The sequence below is a fragment of the Rattus norvegicus genome, chromosome 1, assembly GCF_021556685.1.
Source record: "Rattus norvegicus strain SHRSP/BbbUtx chromosome 1, alternate assembly SHRSP_T2T, whole genome shotgun sequence".
Lineage (NCBI taxonomy): Eukaryota > Metazoa > Chordata > Mammalia > Rodentia > Muridae > Rattus > Rattus norvegicus.
This window is the reverse complement of record NC_141534.1, coordinates 49966132-49981890: the sequence shown is the minus strand read 5'-3', so window position 1 is coordinate 49981890 and position 15759 is coordinate 49966132. Positions and strand designations below refer to the sequence as shown.

At 48.1% G+C, this 15759-nt stretch overlaps 2 long non-coding RNA genes across 4 annotated transcripts; both read right to left on the bottom strand.

Moving 5' to 3' along the window:
* Nucleotides 1-1213: 1213 nt before the first annotated feature.
* LOC148006962 (uncharacterized) lies at nucleotides 1214-5043 on the bottom strand. Of its 2 annotated transcripts, none has more exons than XR_015649380.1 (2): nucleotides 4857-5043; nucleotides 1214-2247 (listed from the first exon to the last, which is right to left on the bottom strand). It is a non-coding gene; the product is annotated as an uncharacterized LOC148006962 (long non-coding RNA). The 2 variants fall into 2 exon arrangements; XR_015649382.1 differs by having other exon boundaries at nucleotides 4883-5043.
* Nucleotides 5044-8378: 3335 nt separating this feature from the next.
* On the bottom strand, nucleotides 8379-15265 carry LOC148006961 (uncharacterized). 2 transcript variants are annotated; one of them, XR_015649379.1, is made up of 4 exons: nucleotides 15168-15265; nucleotides 14699-14881; nucleotides 14434-14563; nucleotides 8379-11500 (listed from the first exon to the last, which is right to left on the bottom strand). It is a non-coding gene; the product is annotated as an uncharacterized LOC148006961 (long non-coding RNA). The 2 variants fall into 2 exon arrangements; XR_015649378.1 differs by lacking the exon at nucleotides 15168-15265 and having other exon boundaries at nucleotides 14699-14974.
* Nucleotides 15266-15759: the final 494 nt, after the last annotated feature.

Here is a 15759-nt window from a genome sequence, read left to right as displayed (position 1 = left end):
TGAGGACCAAACCTCAGATCACATGCTCACCTGTAACTCAGGCCTATGTTATCACACACCCTCTTGTGGCCTCCATGGGTACAAATGTGTGCGTGTGTGTGCACACAGACACAATGTTAATTTAAATGAAGAAAATATGTACATAATATACTCCTCAAAGACACACCTCTTGTAGGAAACTGCCTCTGTGAGGCTGGGTGTTCCATGGTGGCCTGTGGCTCTAAGGCAGCCTGTACAGTGATTCCTCAGCAGGACCACTGTCAGTATGGAGGGCTCCTTCATGTGCCCTTCAACACACAGTTCCCTCAGCGAACTGATTCCATTCAAAAGGTGGCTGATGTTCTCTAGGAAGATGTGGGGACACACACAACACGCGTGCTTGTGCATGCACACGTGCGCGCAAACACACACACACACACACAAACACACAACCCTACCTATAATAGCAACACTTTAGAAGCTCAGGTAGGGAAGTTTTCTACACTAAGGCTAACCTGGGCTATAGAGCAACCCTCAGCCTCAAAACCAAAAGAATGCATGCTAAAAGTCCCTTAGGTCTCACTGTTCCACTGTTCTGAGCAGTTAGTACAGCAAACTGGATCTGACTTAGAAGGATCTGGAAGCTGCAGAGATGGCAGGCAGCACTGGCTGCTCTTCTAGGGACCCAGGTTTGGTTCCCTCACACTCACATGGAGGCTCCTAATACAGACCACAACTCCAGAGCCAGGGGATCCGACACCTCCACTGACACACAGGGGATCGCAACATCTATGCAAACACAACATCTATGCACAGAAAATATGATGTAAAACAGCTGACATGGGGCTGACGAGATGGCTCAGTAGGTAAAGTGCAAATGTTCTGAGGTCAGCCCAAAACCAACTAAAACAACAGCAGCAGCAACAAAAAGAACAGCACAGAGCATGGTGGTGCACCTATGACCACACTGCTGAAGGCTGGGAAGGGCAGACCTCTGGAGCCTGAGAAACTGCCTGTAACTCCATGTGCAGGAGACTTAAAACCCTCTTTTCGCCTTCACAGGCATCCTTACAAATATGTGCATACACATACTGCACGCACATTTGCACGTGTGCACACACACACACACACACACACGAACACGCAGGGACACGCACACACACATACACAAGAACACACACACACACACACACACACACACACACACACTAAAGAAATAAATAAAAATGGGCAGTGACAGCTGGATCTCCGTCAATTCTAGTTCAACATGGCGAGTTCCAGGACAGCCAAGGCTGTTCACTAAGATCCCATCTTCACAAAGAAACAATAATATCTGAAAAACAAAGGCCCCTCTGAACCAAACCAAACCACTGCTCGCTGACTGACACAGAAACATCATTTTTAAACGGATACTTTTTACTCCTTGTCTCTAAAGTCTCATGTTAATATCCTAATATAAAATACCGTGACACTGTAAAAGTTCAAGGTCAATAAAAGTTGTAGTGTGTTGGAAGTCTAAAGTCTCTTTAACAGTCCAAAGCCACTTAACAGTGGGTGTCTATGAGATAAAAATAAAAAGCAAATTTTATACTTGAATATTCTTGCTGGGTAGGGTGGCACAGGCCTTTAATCCCAGCAGAAAGAGACAGGAGGATTTCTGTGAATTCTGAGACTACAAGGGCCGTGTAAAGAGATTCTGTGTCAAAAAAACAATATTCTTTTTAAAAGTATTCTTATCCCAAGAGAAAGAACTTGGGCATTAAAAAATAATTCTAAAATGAATTCACACTTAAGCAAAACTCAAAATCCAGCAGTACAAATTAAAAGTGGATAGTTTAGGGCCAGACAGCCTTCTGGTACACAAAATCCTTGGGCGGTCCACAGCCCTGCCATTCACTGCACACGATTTTCTGCTTCCTTCAGACATTTGCGAATCTGCAGCTCCCATCGATGGTCATCCTACAGTCCCGGCATCTCCAATATCCTGGAGCCTCCATACCACCTGAGGCTTCCCCTTCAGCCTCTCAAGCCGTTCTGCGAAGACCCTGACCCTGCGACCAGGTGCCAAGCCTCGAGTGCTCTCCTTGATTCCCTTCAAAACTAGAACCAGATGATCCTCATAGATTGCCAATTTGGTTTGCAGCACAAGATGTGGCCTGGCCTCAGCTTTGTGACGTCTCTAGGCAGCCTTTCTTATTGTCCTAATGAACCGCAGAAAGTTTCATCTCTCAGTGGAGCAGTTAATGAAGCTGACTCTTCAGCCCCATCCTAAACAGCAAACAGAATCTCAGTCAGAATATCACAGGGGAACCCCAGGCCCAATTCATGGTAAACTCCTTCACCCCTCTCTGAAATCCCAGAAATCAGGCACCCACAGTCCACGGTTCCTATAGTATCACTGTTTTCCAAGCTTCCACTAAAATGGCCCTGGACGTGCTGTAATAGCAAGGTGTTTCCCAGCCTAAGGTCCCAAATTCTCTCACATTTCTCCTAGAACGACGTGGTCAGCTTTTGCATAGCAACAAACCTGTTCCTGATACCAACTTCTGTTCCAGTCAACAAGCTCTCTGATGCAGTGATAATGTGCCTGAAGGATTTAGGGAAGAAAATGCTTATGGGCTTTATGTATCTGACTGTAGTCGTTATTTTTTAATCCATCTCTGTTTTTGCTAGGGTTTCTATTGCTGTGGTGAGACACCATGACCAAAAACAACCAAGTTGGGGAGGAAAGGGCTTGTTTGGCTTACACTTCCACTTGGCTGTACATCACCAAGGGAGTCAGGACAGGAACTCACACACGGACTGCGGTTAGCGACCTCTGAGTTTCCTTGTTCCTTTAGTAGCTGGAGATGGTAAGATCCACATAGCCTGGGGTTAAGGGACGCAATGAGAGGAAAGTGCCTGGCAAGATGCTTTATAAGACTGTAAAGGACACGCTTAACGGGTCTTCAGTGAACACTCTCATGTCCTGTCATGACTACGTGAGCAGTTCCACAGAAGCCAGGGAGATGTGGAAAAAGTAACAGAGTGACACCAGGTTTGATGGTGAATGTCCACAATCCCAGCACTTGGGCAGCAGAGGCAGAGCACTGAGAGCTTAAAAGGCTATCATCCACGTTACTCATTAACCTTCGATTCTACGTCAACAACAACAACAACAACAACAAAATCCGATGCTGGAGAGACAACTCCCTGGGTGAGGAAGGAGGACGGCACTGCCACTGAGTAGGTGACCTGAGTTCAGTTCCGGGACACGTACTGTGTGTTGTTGGGGGCGAGGGGTGGAGTGGGAAGTGGGATGGTGGGAGGGGAGAACCAACTCCCACAACTTGTCCTTCAACTCCCATACAAGCTTTGTAGCATCCCTCAAAATAAATAAATAAGGCTGGAGAGATGGCTCAGTGGTTAAGAGCACTGACTGCTCATCCAGAGGTCCTGAGTTCAATTCCCAGCAACCACATGGTGGCTCACAACCATCTGTAGTGGGATCTGATGCCCTCTTCTGGTGTGTCTGAGGACAGCGACAGTGTACTCACATATATAAAAGTAAATAAATCTTAAATAGATTAGTAAATGTAGTTTAAATATTCTAACAAGAAAAATATCAAAAGCAAACTCCAAGACTGAAAACAATACGAGAAAATACAGGTTAACTAAGAACTCACCTTCTCAAAATCAGCAATGAACCAAAATACAAAACTTCTTTTTCTCACAGGGGTGGGGATTAAACTCAAGCTTTGTGCGTGCTGAGAAAGCTCTCTACAGTGTCACCGCCAGCCTCTCTCTCCCTCCTCTGTCCTTTTCTTTTCTTCTATAACAAAGAGGCTGGCTAGCTCAGGCTGGCCTCAATCTCATAAAGCTCACTTCTCAGACTGCAGAGTGCTGGGGTTACAGCCATGGACCTCCAGTCTGGGAGATATGGAACTTTCTGGACGCTAAAATGATGCCACTGTGGACCTCCTGTGTCAGATATTATTCAAAGTGCAGATGTGTAACAAGGTTAGGTGAATGTTAAAGACTGCCTAGCCCCTTCACATGAGACAGACACGACTTATTTCATGTACAAAATCATACATATTTTGTATCATGTTCAGCCTACATATGTAAGGTGAAATTTACTAAATGAAATTTCTGTACAGAACTAGGTTCCAGCCAATTAATGCATCATATATATATATATATATATGTATATGTACATATATATATATATATATTATTTCAATTATGTCCAATCAACATATACTTAAGATTTAATATATTGAAATAAAAGTATGTTGGGGGTTATAAATTCTGAAATAAGAACCTTTCCAAATATAGAACATTCAGAGGCTTGAAGAGTTGGTCAGTGGTTAGGAGCGCTGGCTGTTCTTGGGGTTTGATTCCCAGCACCCGCACAGCAGCTCAGAGCAACAACCATCTGTAACTCCAGTTCCAGGAAACCCAAAGTCCTCTCCAGCTTTTGCCAGCACCAGGCAGGCAAGAGGTAAATGCAAGACATATGTGCAGGCAAAATACCCTTCTAATACATACAGGATACCCAACTGACACGCATACAAATGGTCTCGGAGAGAGGAAGAGCAGAAGTTGGTACTGAATGTTAACAATTTTCTCTACAGTTGATTCACATGTGTGCTGAGAGAGCACTGGGCAGGGCAAGAGAGTGCACTCGTGACCACATGTACGCTAACCACACACTTCACTCCTGAGCTACACACCCAGGTCCCAAATCGATTATCAACACGAACTGACCACAGTAGTCACTGGCCCACAAACCCAGCAGGAATCAGAGGTAAGATGACTACCAATACCTGCCACCACATGGTGACAGATGAACCATCCTGAATGCAAGCGGGCAGTTGGCCAGGTTCTCTGCGCACCTGTAGGGTGCCTTCGGGACACCGACCTATGGAGGTACGAGCCGCCGTGACTGTGACCACCGGTTCGGATCTTCTGTTCATCCTGCTACTCCACATGAGTCTGCCCAGCCCTGGCTGCACCTGCAGGCCCTTGTTGACCCCTGCCGGCCCCTGCCCGGCCTTCCCCGCCCCTCCCCGCCCCCTGCCCGCCCATCCCGGACCGCTGTCCGCCCTTCCCCGCCCCCTGCCCGCCCCTGCCCGCCCATCCTGGACCCCTGCCCGCCCCTCCCCGCCCCTCCCCGCCCCCTGCCCGCCCTTCCCCGCCCCTGCCTGCCCCTGCCCGCCCATTCCTGACCTCTGCCCGCCCCTGCCGGCGCCTGCCGGCCCCTGCCCTCCCCTGCCAGGCCCTCCCCTGCCACTCCCCGCCCATGCCTGCCCCTGCCCTCTGGTCCCTGCTGTTCCCTACTCCTCCCTGCTTCTTCCAGCTCCTGGCTTAGCAGCTCCCAGGACTCCCATTCTTCCTAAGAGGACCAAGGCTGTGAACGGGGTCCACAGTCCCCAGTCTTGGGGGCAGCGGGGACGCGGGGTCTTAGGATGTGGCATATGTAGTTTCCAGGTCTGGAGTGGGGTAGGGTCCTGGACGTTCCGGATGTGTAGATTACAAAGGGCAGGATCAGCGCGCAGAAGGCTAGGTGTTGGGAGGAGACACAGGCTGTGGACTTTGAACGCTTCCTTGCAACACACCTGGACTCTCTCTTTGGACCCCCTCGTCGTCTGTTTTGGTGTATTTTCGAAGCAGAGAGGATGACTAAAAGTGTACCTCAGAGTTAGCCGGGACTGGAATGCTCTGGCTAGAATTCCTGAACATGTCACAAGCCAGAAGGAGCAGGATACAGTGTCTGTCAGTTCTCAGGGACTTTGAGATTCCTGCAGGGTGCCGGGGCACCGTCAGGGGACAACCCTGGGGAACGTGGGTGGAAGGAGATCTGAAGACCATGTCCATGAAAGGACACTGAGGGCTACGGATCGCTGCTGTGTAAAACACCTGCGGCCAAAGTCACACCTTGTCTGCACTTCTAATTACCTCTACCTTGCTAGAGATGGGTCCTCCCACAAACGGTTCACGTGATCCACAGGATGTGGGCAAGCAAAAAGTTATTTCTGCAGAGGGCACACAACTACAATAAAGACTACTGGCTGTGGTGACGCTGGGCTTCTTGCCCCAGAGCTTGGCAACACGCAGACACACACACACACACACACACACACACACACACACACACACACACACACACATCCATGTGTATATATACATGCCTTTATATTATTTTTCCCAAAGGGAAAAAACTTACCAATTTTTTCATGTATATCAATATTTCGGGTTTTTCTTTGAATGCATGTATGTATGTGCACCATGTGTGTTCCTAGCTCCCCAGGTAGGTCAGACAAAGGCACTGGATCCTTGGAATGAAGTTAGGGTGGTTTTGAGTCACCATGTGGAGGCTGGGAACTAACTTAGGTCACAATAATTGATTTTTTTCTCTTCCTTTCTCTCTCTCTCTCTCTCTCTCTCTCTCTTTCTCTCTCTCTCTCTCTCTCTCTCTCCCTCCCTCCCTCCCTGTCAACCATGACTTCATAATGTAACCCTTAGCTGACCTATATATAAGTCACTATGTAGGTCAGGTTGGCCTGGAATTTAAGAGACCCACTTGCTTCTATTCCTTGAATGCTGGGATTAAAGCTGGGCACCACCATGACAGGCTTTAGCCTTACACTGTCATTACAAAATTGCCTAACTCCAGGCAAAGTGGAAGTGTAACTTTAGAAAGCAGATGAAACCTTGGGCACATACTATATCTAAGAAAAAACGCTGACCAAGAAGGGCTTTTTGCCAGGTGAGGTCTTTTCTAATTAAAGAGGAAACATCCTTGGTCTCATTTGTCTTGTAATGTTCCATTTACATCTTCCTTTTGCAGACTCCCTCTGGCTATTCTCCCCACACCCCACTCCCTCCCTCACAGGCAGGCTGTAGGACTCCAGGGTTCTGAAAGGACAGCCATTCTGCTTTGCTTCTGCAGCTTCCTGCCTTTCCACTTCCTCTCTCTGGCCACTCCTCAGTCCCCCTTGTGGGCTTACTCTGTCCCTTACCCAATTCTGCAGCAGCTCCCAGGGAAACATCATTCCACCCCATCCCTTCAGTAACCACCCATCATGCTGACAACTCTGAAATCCTTTTACTCAACCTGCTTGTCTATGAGCAGGCTCATCCTCTCTATTTAAACTTCCTAGGACTGGAGTTCAATTCCCAGCACCCAGCACTGGCTTACAACCGCCTGTAATCTCTGGCTCCAGGAGCAGCCATTACCCTGGCTTTGTCAGGCACCTTTTCACATGGAGCCTACCCCACCATTTAAATAAAAACGGGGCTGAGAGATTCCTCAGTAGTTGAGTACTAGTTTGTTGGGCCCTACCCTGTGTGGTGTTTCCCTCCCCCCTCGCTGAGCCTTTTAGCCTGCTATAGCAAGAAGTTGTTCACAGCCTTGGGAGCTGCTCTTAGCCCCTGATTTGGGGCTGGGATTTCCATGGCCCCCTTCTTCCCCACCGAGCCTTCCAGCTTGTTGTCTAAGAAGTTGTTTATGCCCCTGATTGGGCCTGGGACTTTCCACCACACCGACTTTTCCTGTTTTCCTGGTTAGGGATTTGCACCTGCCTTGTTGTTTTCCATGGCTTTTGCCTCTGGTATATAAGGAGATCTCAGTAAAGCGTTTGTGGCACTCTCTGAAAACGGGTGACCCGTGTTATGTGTTTCCTTTCAACCCGCAGAACTACGCCCGATATTCACACACTGGCGGCTCAGGCACCTACACTAGTTGTTCTTGTAGAGGACCTGGGTTCAGTCCTAGCACCCACATGGTGGCTCACAAGTCTGTTCCAGGGAATTTCCAATTGCATTGTTGCCAATGTGCATATACTAACAGTGGAACACATCTGCTTATTTCTGTTAAATATTTGTAAAACTGTATTGCATGTTCCTGAGGTAGAGGCACATGTTCCTGATGTGTAGCCCTGGCCCTCCAGGGACTGACAAGACTTCTTTTCATTAACTACATGCTATGCAGTGACACATCTGTCTATGCAGGTTTGTGCACACTGTGTTGTCTGTAGTCCTGTTAGGGATGCCCCTGTTCTGACTCCAGATGCTGGGACATTACTTGGGTAGGAACTTTCTACTCCCTGATGCTCTTAGGGGATTGCTGATGTGTATTTGTCCTGTCACCCGACCAGTCATTCATATGTGATACATGGCTTCAATAACTGACTTCTGCAATGTCTCTCTTATAGTTTGCTTATGATTTCCACAGCACATGTGACTACCCCTTGCAGGTTCATCTGAGTAACATACGGCTTATCAGAAATGATCCCAAAGTGACTTCTCAGTAACATGCTGCACACTAAGGCTTCTCTGTTGAAGCTGGCTGTCCTTACCACATCCTAAGCTCTGGCTTTGTTTCTCTTTTCATGATCAAACTCACTGATGAGAAGCAGTGCAAGGGAGGGAAGAGTTTATTTGGCTTTCAATTCCAGTCACAGTTCATCATTTTGGGGAAGCCAAGGTAGACGTTTGAAGCAAGTACTGTCGCTCTGGTCAAGCGGAGAAACAAATGCAGGGAAGGTGCTTGCTGCTCACTTTCCAACACCCAGAGGCACACTGGTTGGGACGGGCAATCTTCTGACTAGAATAGCTAGAATACCTACCCCACCACCTCAGCTTAGAAGAGGTCACTGAATCCAATTTCCATTACAGGATTGGTCTTGGTTTGATCAATGGGAAACCACAAGACAACAAGCAAGCAGGGGTGTTTGAGCGAAGAGCCTGAAGTTCAAACCAGAAGCCACATCCCCATTCCTTGAATGGATCATTTCAGGACCCTGCATAAGGGCGCATGCGTTTAATTCAAGTACTCAGGCAGCACAGAAAGGTGGATCTCTGGGAGTTCAAAGCCAACCTCATCTACAAAACGATTTTCAGGCTATATGATGACACCCTGACTCAAAAACAAACAAACAAACAAAGCAATGGTCAGAGAAAACTATACCCAGAGAGCAAAGACAATAAACATGGAAATAATGAAACTGTCGTTCACTCTGGAGCCCTTGATGACTGACTGGATTTCCCTGTTTTAACAGTGTCAAGTGCAGTGTCTCAACGTCTTAGCCTTGGGTGTCTCACACTAAAGTACAGCAAGCTGTCGACCTGGGTGCCTGTCCTCAGGTTGGTCCTCTGGTCTCACATTCTGTTTAGTGTTTTAATGAGAACTGTATCAAATAGTAACAAAATAGTAACAAAATTATGCTGCAGTTGCTGGAGAGATGGTTCACTGTTAACAACACTTGATGCTCTATCATGAGGACCAAACCTCAGATCACATGCTCACCTGTAACTCAGGCCTATGTTATCACACACCCTCTTGTGGCCTCCATGGGTACAAATGTGTGCGTGTGTGTGCACACAGACACAATGTTAATTTAAATGAAGAAAATATGTACATAATATACTCCTCAAAGACACACCTCTTGTAGGAAACTGCCTCTGTGAGGCTGGGTGTTCCATGGTGGCCTGTGGCTCTAAGGCAGCCTGTACAGTGATTCCTCAGCAGGACCACTGTCAGTATGGAGGGCTCCTTCATGTGCCCTTCAACACACAGTTCCCTCAGCGAACTGATTCCATTCAAAAGGTGGCTGAGTTCTCTAGGAAGATGTGGGGACACACATAACACGCGTGCTTGTGCATGCACACGTGCGCGCAAACACACACAAACACACACAAACACACAACCCTACCTATAATAGCAACACTTTAGAAGCTCAGGTAGGGAAGTTTTCTACACTAAGGCTAACCTGGGCTATAGAGCAACCCTCAGCCTCAAAACCAAAAGAATGCATGCTAAAAGTCCCTTAGGTCTCACTGTTCCACTGTTCTGAGCAGTTAATACAGCACACTGCATCTGACTTAGAAGGATCTGGAAGCTGCAGAGATGGCAGGCAGCACTAGCTGCTCTTCTAGGGACCCAGGTTTGGTTCCCTCACACTCACATGGAGGCTCCTAATACAGACCACAACTCCAGACCCAGGGGATCCGACACCTCCACTGACACACAGGGGATCGCAACATCTATGCAAACACAACACCTATGCATAGAAAATATGATGTAAAACAGCTGACATGGGGCTGACGAGATGGCTCAGTAGGTAAAGTGCAAATGTTCTGAGGTCAGCCCAAAACCAACTAAAACAACAGCAGCAGCAACAAAAAGAACAGCATAGAGCATGGTGGTGCACCTATGACCACACTGCTGAAGGCTGGGAAGGGCAGACCTCTGGAGCCTGAGAAACTGCCTGTAACTCCACGTGCAGGAGACTAAAACCCTCTTTTGGCCTTCACAGGCATCCTTACAAATATGTGCATACACATACTGCACGCACATTTGCTCATGTGCGCACACACACACACACACACGAACACGCAGGGACACGCACACACACATACACAAGAACACACACACACACACACACACACACACACACACACACACACACACACACACTAAAGAAATAAATAAAAATGGGCAGTGACAGATGGATCTCCGTCAATTCTAGTTCAACATGGCGAGTTCCAGGACCGCCAAGGCTGTTCACTAAGATCCCATCTTCACAAAGAAACAATAATATCTGAAAAACAAAGGCCCCTCTGAACCAAACCAAACCACTGCTCGCTGACTGACACAGAAACATCATTTTTAAACGGATACTTTTTACTCCTTGTCTCTAAAGTCTCATGTTAATATCATAATACAAAATACCGTGACACTGTAAAAGTTCAAGGTCAATAAAAGTTGTAATGTGTTGGAAGTCTAAAGTCTCTTTAACGGTCCAAAGCCACTTAACAGTGGGTGTCTATGAGATAAAAATAAAAAGCAAATTTTATACTTAAATATTCTTGCTGGGTAGGGTGGCACAGGCCTTTAATCCCAGCAGAAAGAGACAGGAGGATTTCTGTGAATTCTGAGACTACAAGGGCCGTGTAAAGAGATTCTGTGTCAAAAAAACAATATTCTTTTTAAAAGTATTCTTATCCCAAGAGAAAGAACTTGGGCATTAAAAAATAATACTAAAATGAATTCACACTTAAGCAAAACTCAAAATCCAGCAGTACAAATTAAAAGTGGATAGTTTAGGGCCAGACAGCCTTCTGGTACACAAAATCCTTGGGCGGTCCACAGCCCTGCCATTCACTGCACACGATTTTCTGCTTCCTTCAGACATTTGCGAATCTGCAGCTCCCATCGATGGTCATCCTACAGTCCCGGCATCTCCAATATCCTGGAGCCTCCATACCACCTGAGGCTTCCCCTTCAGCCTCTCAAGCCGTTCTGCGAAGACCCTGACCCTGCGACCAGGTGCCAAGCCTCGAGTGCTCTCCTTGATTCCCTTCAAAACTAGAACCAGATGACCCTCATAGATTGCCAATTTGGTTTGCAGCACAAGATGTGGCCTGGCCTCAGCTTTGTGACGTCTCTAGGCAGCCTTTCTTATTGTCCTAATGAACCGCAGAAAGTTTCATCTCTCAGTGGAGCAGTTAATGAAGCTGACTCTTCAGCCCCATCCTAAACAGCAAACAGAATCTCAGTCAGAATATCACAGGGGAACCCCAGGCCCAATTCATGGTAAACTCCTTCACCCCTCTCTGAAATCCCAGAAATCAGGCACCCACAGTCCACGGTTCCTATAGTATCACTGTTTTCCAAGCTTCCACTAAAATGGCCCTGGACGTGCTGTAATAGCAAGGTGTTTCCCAGCCTAAGGTCCCAAATTCTCTCACATTTCTCCTAGAACGACGTGGTCAGCTTTTGCATAGCAACAAACCTGTTCCTGATACCAACTTCTGTTCCAGTCAACAAGCTCTCTGATGCAGTGATAATGTGCCTGAAGGATTTAGGGAAGAAAATGCTTATGGGCTTTATGTATCTGACTGTAGTCGTTATTTTTTAATCCATCTCTGTTTTTGCTAGGGTTTCTATTGCTGTGGTGAGACACCATGACCAAAAACAACCAAGTTGGGGAGGAAAGGGCTTGTTTGGCTTACACTTCCACTTGGCTGTACATCACCAAGGGAGTCAGGACAGGAACTCACACACGGACTGCGGTTAGCGTCCTCTGAGTTTCCTTGTTCCTTTAGTAGCTGGAGATGGTAAGATCCACATAGCCTGGGGTTAAGGGACGCAATGAGAGGAAAGTGCCTGGCAAGATGCTTTATAAGACTGTAAAGGGCACACTTAACAGGTCTTCAGTGAACACTCTCACGTCCTGTCATGACTACGTGAGCAGTTCCACAGAAGCCAGTGAGATGTGGAAAAAGTAACAGAGTGACACCAGGTTTGATGGTGAATGTCCACAATCCCAGCACTTGGGCAGCAGAGGCAGAGCACTGAGAGCTTAAAAGGCTATCATCCACGTTACTCATTAACCTTCGATTCTACGTCAACAACAACAACAACAAAATCCGATGCTGGAGAGACAATTCCCTGGGTGAGGAAGGAGGACGGCACTGCCACTGAGCAGGTGACCTGAGTTCAGTTCCTGGGACACGTACTGTGTGTTGTTGGGGGGCGAGGGGTGGAGTGGGAAATGGGATGGTGGGAGGGGAGAACCAACTCCCACAACTTGTCCCTCAACTCCCATACATGCTTTGTAGCATCCCTCAAAATAAATAAATAGGGCTGGAGAGATGGCTCAGTGGTTAAGAGCCCTGTCTGCTCATCCAGAGGTCCTGAGTTCAATTCCCAGCAGTCACATGGTGGCTCACAACCATCTGTAGTGGAATCTGATGCCCTCTTCTGGTGAGTCTGAAGACAGCGACAGTGTACTCCCATATATAAAAGTAAATAAATCTTAAATAGATTAGGAAATGTAATTTAAATATTCTAACAAGAAAAATATCAAAAAAAACTCCAAGACTGAAAACAACTCGAGAAAATACAGGTTAACTAAGAACTCACCTTCTCAAAATCAGCAATGATCCAAAACACAAAACTTCTTTTTCTCACAGGGGTGGGGATTAAACTCAAGCTTTGTGCGTGCTGAGAAAGCTCTCTACAGTGTCACCGCCAGCCTCTCTCTCCCTCCTCTGTCCTTTTCTTTTCTTCTATAACAAAGAGGCTGGCTAGCTCAGGCTGGCCTCAATCTCATAAAGCTCACTTCTCAGACTGCAGAGTGCTGCTGGGGTTACAGCCATGGACCTCCACTCTGGGAGATATGGAACTTTCTGGATGCTAAAATGATGCCACTGTGGACCTCCTGTGTCAGATATTATTCAAAGTGCAGATGTGTAACAAGGTTAGGTGAATGTTAAAGACTGCCTAGCCCCTTCACATGAGACAGACACGACTTATTTCATGTACAAAATCATACATATTTTGTATCATGTTCAGCCTACATATGTAAGGTGAAATTTACTAAATGAAATTTCTGTACAGAACTGGGTTCCAGCCAATTAATGCATCATATATATATATCAGTATATGTACATATATATATTATTTCAATTATATCCAATCAACATATACTTAAGATTTAATATATTGAAATAAACGTATGTTGGGGGTGATAAATTCTGAAATAAGAACCTTTCCAAATATAGAACATTCAGAGGCTTGAAGAGTTGGTCAGTGGTTAGGAGCGCTGGCTGCTCTTGGGGTTTGATTCCCAGCACCCGCACAGCAGCTCACAACAACAACCATCTGTAACTCCAGTTCCAGGAAACCCAATGTCCTCTCCAGCTTTTGCCAGCACCAGGCAGGCAAGTGGTAAATGCAAGACATATGTGCGGGCAAAACACCCATCTAAAACATACAGGATGTCCAACTGACACGCATACAAATGGCACAGAAGAAGAGCAGAAGTTGGTATTGAATGTTAACAACTTTCTCTACAGTTGATTCAAATGTGAGCTGAGAGAGCACAGGGCAGGGCAAGAGAGTGAACTCATGACCACATGCACGCTAACCACACACTTCACCCCTGAGCTACACACCCAGGTTCAAATCGATTATCAACAGGAACTGACCACAGTAGTCACTGGTCCACAAACCCAGCAGGAATCAGAGGTAAGATGAAGCATTCTTCCTCCAGAGAGTCCCCCAGGAGTGAGGGACAGCCTATCTCATGACAAGTGGACAAGGGCTCTGCTGCAGCCTCACTTGCAGCTCTGGCACAGTGTCAGGCCCACACACTTTTCTTGACTGTGTGACATTTTAGGGGTATGTGGAGAATTATGCATACCTTTCTGTGCATCAGCCTGGCCCTGCTCCTAACAATGCAGAGGCAGTCACACCCCTGGTCTAAAATCACTCAGGGAAAACGTTCATAAGGAAGCTTTGACTTCAGCTACAGGAAGGAGGAGGGACAGAAAGAATCCTAGCAGAGAGAACTCCAAAGCAATGTGTGGTGGTGGTGGTGGTGGTGGTGATAGGGTGTGGGAGAGCCAATAAATGTTCTGTTTCTAATGAAGCTGACCTTTCCTGGTCTATTGAAGAGTTACCTGCGGTCAAAACGTGTCCGCCTCAAACACCTCTTCAGTAGCCACCTTGGCCCTCTGCAGAACTTCTTTGATGACAGTTGTCCCCAGGTCGTGGACAGGCACGGTGGACAGGGCACCACTGAAGGAACCTCTAATGGAATGAGGAAGAGGGAAGGCATCCTGAGGAGCACGGAGCGGGTGGATGGGACCAGATGCAGTGTGGACTTTAAATCAGCGCTTTGCCAAGCCCACGGCTTCCCAGAGCCCGAGGTCAGACCACCAATACCTGCCACCACACGGTCAGAGATGAACAATCATGAATGCACGCGGGCAGTTGGCCGGGTTCTCTGCGCACCTGTAGGGTGCCTCCGGGACACTGACCAATGGAGGAACGAGCCGCCGAGACGGTGACCTCCGGGTCGGAACTTCTGTTCATCCTGCTACTCCACACGCGTCAGCACAGCTCTGGCTGCAGTTGAAGCAAACTTTGCAGAGTTGGAGCTGAGCAGGAGAGGAGCCTAAGGCCTCCCCTACCTGGCCCAGCAAGGCCCTGCCCGCCCCTGCCCGCCCCGCTCCGCCCCTGCCCGCCCCGCTCCGCCCCTACCCGCCCCGCTCCGCCCCTGCCCGCCCCGCTCGGTCCCCCCCTGGCCCTCCCCACCCCTCCCCGCCCCTCTTCAACATTCCTGGCCCCTGCCAGCCCAAGCCCGCCCCTGCTGGCCCCTGCCTGCTCCCTGCTCGCCCCTTCCAGTCCTTGCCTGCACCACCTGGCTACTCCTGGCCACTCCCCGCCCCTGCCCGCCCCTGGCCACCCCTGCCTGGCCCTCCCTGCCACTCCCTGCTACTCCTCGCCACTGGTTGGCCCTGCCAGCCACTGCCCTCCCCTTCCGTCCGTCCCCACTCCTCCCTGCTCCACTCCTCCAAGCTCCCTGCTTAGCAGCTCCCAGGACTCCCATTCTTCCTAAGGAGACCAAGGCTGTGAACAGGGCCACAGTCCACAGTCTTGGGGGCAGGGGGAACGCGGGGTCTTAGGATGTGGCATATGTAGTTTCCAGGTCTGGAGTGGGGTAGGGTCCTGGACTTTCCGGATGTGTAGATTACAAATGGCAGGATCAGCGCGCAGAAGGCTGAGGTGTTGGGAGGAGACACAGGCTGTGGACTTTGAACGCTTCCTTGCAACACACCTGGACTCTTTCTTTGGACCCCCTCGTCGTCTGTTTTGGTGTATTTTCGAAGCAGAGAGGATGACTAAAAGTGTACCTCAGAGTTAGCCGGGACTGGAATGCTCTGGCTAGAATTCCTGAACATGTCACAAGCCATGAGGAGCAGGATGCAGTCTCTGTCAGTTCT